At 52.5% G+C, this 2,500-nt stretch overlaps 1 protein-coding gene across 1 annotated transcript in view; it reads left to right on the forward strand.

Annotated features, from left to right (window-relative positions):
• scai (suppressor of cancer cell invasion) overlaps nt 1-2,500 on the forward strand; it is a gene marked incomplete at its 3' end in the record, with an annotated part of 40,737 nt that overhangs the window by 13,749 nt on the left and 24,488 nt on the right. The gene's annotated exons all lie outside the window — the stretch shown is intronic.

Here is a 2,500-nt window from a genome sequence, read left to right on the forward strand (position 1 = left end):
GTTAGGATTGTGTGTGTGAGGGGAAGTGTGTGTCAGTGTGAGTGAGTGTGTGTTGGGCAAGGCCAGGCAGAGAGAGTGTGTGTGTGTGTGTGTGTGTGTGTGTGTGTGTGTGTGTGTGTGTGTGTGTGTGTGTGTGTGTGTGTGTCTGTGTGTGTGTATGGCAAGTTCAGGCAGAGAGGCCAAAGCCCAGCAGATCCTGTGTGCCACCGCCCAACTTCTGGAGGCTTCATACCCGTCCGCTGGCATATGGTGGACAATGTGCCAGCCAGCCCCACCCCGCATCTCCCATCCACCCCCCATCTCTCATCTCTCATCCCCGCTCCCATCCACCCCCCCATCTCTCATCTCTCATCCCCGCTCCCATTCACCCCCCCATCTCTCATCTCTCATCCCCGCTCCCATTCACCCCCCCATCTCTCATCTCTCATCCATGCTCCCATTCACCCCCCCATCTCTCATCTCTCATCCATGCTCCCATCCACCCCCCCATCTCTTTCTCTCTCTCCCTCTCTCTCCACTCTATCTCCTCTCTCTCCCTCTCTCTCTCTCCTCTTCTAATCTCCCTCTCTGCTTCTTGTCCTCTTTTCCTCTCTTCCTCGTCCCTTACTCTCTTCTCTCCATCACCCTTCCATTTCACTCTCCTCATGTATCCATTCATCTCTCTTTTTCTTGCTCTTTCTCCCCCCTTTTCTTTCATCTCCCCCAGGCTACCATTCACCTCTCTTCAACCCCCCCACCCCATCCCTTTCTCTCTATTTCTCTCTCCTTCTCTATGTCTATTAGGGGTGTGCCAAATAATCGTCATGACGATGCATCGCGATTCTAATTTTCACAATCTACTGCATCGATTGTTGACGCCAAGTATTGATTATTAAAAAAATGTAATTGCATGAATGGTTGGCGAACATCAAGCATTTCCGGCTGCGCGATACTGCGACAAGTCATTCATAAACAAAACATGCAGTGTATCCAGTAATAATAATATTTGTGTTAAGTAACCTCCAAAAGTCGTTTAAATGAATACAGCTATGCATGAACTGAGTTGCTTTGAGTTATCAATTGAACACACTATCCAGATCATACACAGCCAGTCAGCCACTGGTAATGGCTTAATTTTTTTCTAACAGTGTTCAGTGAAAATTCGCAATGCATCGCAATAATTCAAGTATCGCGATGCATCGTGATAGAATCGCATCGTGGCATGTGAATCGTGATACGAATCGAATCGTGACTTCTTTGGCAATACCCACCTCTATGTCTATGTAGTCCATTTAGGGCCAGGGGAAGTGTAAGCTGTTTAGTTGGAGCCTGCTGGCTCTCTGTTCTGCCTGTGCTGTCTGTGCTGGCTCTCTGTGAGTCTGTGCTGTCTGTGCTGGCTCTCTGTGAGTCTGTGCTGTCTGTGCTGTCTGTGCTGGCTCTCTGTGAGTCTGTGCTGTCTGTGCTGGCTCTCTGTGAGTCTGTGCTGTCTGTGAGTCTGTGAGTCTGTGCTGTCTGTGCTGGCTCTCTGTGAGTCTGTGCTGTCTGTGCTGGCTCTCTGTGAGTCTGTGCTGTCTGTGCTGGCTCTCTGTGAGTCTGTGCTGTCTGTGAGTCTGTGCTGTCTGTGCTGGCTCTCTGTGAGTCTGTGCTGTCTGTGCTGGCTCTCTGTGAGTCTGTGCTGTCTGTGCTGGCTCTCTGTGAGTCTGTGCTGTCTGTGCTGGCTCTCTGTGAGTCTGTGCTCTCTATGCTGGCTCTCTGTGAGTCTGTGCTGTCTGTGCTGGCTCTCTGTGAGTCTGCTGTCTGTGCTGTCTGTGCTGGCTCTCTGTGAGTCTGCTGTCTGTGCTGTCTGTGCTGGCTCTCTGTGAGTCTGCTGTCTGTGCTGGCTCTCTGTGAGTCTGTGCTCTCTGTGCTGGCTCTCTGTGAGTCTGTTCTGCCTGTGCTGGCTCTCTGTGCTGTCTGTGCTGGCTCTCTGTGAGTCTGTGCTCTCTGTGCTGCCTGTGCTGGCTCTCTGTGAGTCTGTGCTCTCTGTGCTGTCTGTGCTGGCTCTCTGTGAGTCTGTGCTGCCTGTGCTGGCTCTCTGTGCTGTCTGTGCTGGCTCTCTGTGAGTCTGTGCTGTCTGTGCTGGCTCTCTGTGAGTCTGTGCTGTCTGTGCTGGCTCTCTGTGAGTCTGTGCTGTCTGTGCTGGCTCTCTGTGAGTCTGTGCTGGCTCTCTGTGAGTCTGTGCTGGCTCTCTGTGAGTCTGTGCTGTCTGTGCTGGCTCTCTGTGAGTCTGTGCTGTCTGTGCTGGCTCTCTGTGAGTCTGTGCTAGCTCTCTGTGAGTCTGTGCTGGCTCTCTGTGAGTCTGTGCTAGCTCTCTGTGCTGCCTGTGCTGCCTGTGCTGGCTCTCTGTGAGTCTGTGCTGTCTGTGCTGTCTGTGCTGGCTCTCTGTGAGTCTGTGCTGCCTGTGCTGCCTGTGCTGGGCCTCCACTATCCCACCCACTGGAGCGGCTGCCTCCTCTGTGCACACACTGTCCTAATTCACTCT

This window comes from Sprattus sprattus (assembly GCF_963457725.1).
Source record: "Sprattus sprattus genome assembly, chromosome: 7".
Taxonomy (NCBI): domain Eukaryota; kingdom Metazoa; phylum Chordata; class Actinopteri; order Clupeiformes; family Clupeidae; genus Sprattus; species Sprattus sprattus.